The 1,012-nt window shown below is 52.2% G+C and overlaps 1 protein-coding gene across 1 annotated transcript in view; it reads left to right on the forward strand.

Annotated features, from left to right (window-relative positions):
• Window positions 1–1,012, forward strand: part of CCDC124 (coiled-coil domain containing 124) — a 33,243-nt gene that overhangs the window by 636 nt on the left and 31,595 nt on the right. The window lies entirely within an intron of this gene.

Consider the following 1,012-nt stretch of genomic DNA (forward strand, 5'->3'; position numbering starts at 1 on the left):
GGCTTGTTGCATGTGCCCGCCCCCTTGGGCTCTTTCCTGACGGAGTTCCGCTCCTGTGCGCTCCTGCAGGAAATGACCCCTGGGTGCATGTACGGCGCTGGGCCCATCTCTCAGCGGAGACAAATTCAAAGTCCTGCACTAAGTCCTGTGCAGGTAATATACCTGGTAGGTGCTCAGCTTGGCAGGGTGAAAAAGATCTGGGCCGTCGATCGCAAGTGGAATGTGAGCCAGTGGCGTGACGTACGGCGCTGGGCCCATCTCTCAGCGGAGACAAATTCAAAGTCCTGCACTAAGTCCTGTGCAGGTAATATACCTGGTAGGTGCTCAGCTTGGCAGGGTGAAAAAGATCTGGGCCGTCGATCGCAAGTGGAATGTGAGCCAGTGGCGTGATGCCACTGCAAAAGAGGCAAATGCCATTTCAGGCGGCCTTAAGAGACGTGCACGATCCGAGTCACAGGAAGTAATGAGTTCCACCTTGTGCTGGTCAGGCCTCTTGTGGAGTCTTGTGTCCAGTCCTAAGACGGAAGCAGGCAAATGAGAGCAGGTTCAGCGGCGGGCGGTGAAGACAGTCAGAGTCTGGGAAACAAGTTCTGCAAGGAGAGATTGGATGGACTGGGTGTGGGAAGAGGAGGAGGCGTTTCTGTTCTTCCGACGCCCGGATGACTCAAGTGAACAAACAGTTCCTCTCTGCTGCTTTGCAGGGCAAACAATGAAGAAAACAGCCATGATGTATAATGAAAATATATATTTGGACTGCTGTTTTGCAGTCTCACGAGCACGTAAAGAATTTGTTTCATTGAAGAGGGAAGAATGTTTTGTGTTAACGTTCACAGATTAGAATTGTTGATGTGTAAACCAATGTTAAAAGGGAGCTGCGGTGGCTCAAGTGGTGAAGACGCTGAACTGCAGGCTGTGGAAGGTCGGTAGTTCAGCAGTTCGAGACCCGAGTTGCCGCATGATGGAGTGAGCTCCCGTCTCTAGTTCCAGCTCCTGCCAACCTGGCAGTTCGAAA

Source organism: Gekko japonicus, unplaced genomic scaffold (assembly GCF_001447785.1).
Source record: "Gekko japonicus isolate JY-2015 unplaced genomic scaffold, Gekko_japonicus_V1.1 scaffold4400, whole genome shotgun sequence".
In the NCBI taxonomy this organism is placed as follows: Eukaryota; Metazoa; Chordata; class Lepidosauria; order Squamata; family Gekkonidae; genus Gekko; species Gekko japonicus.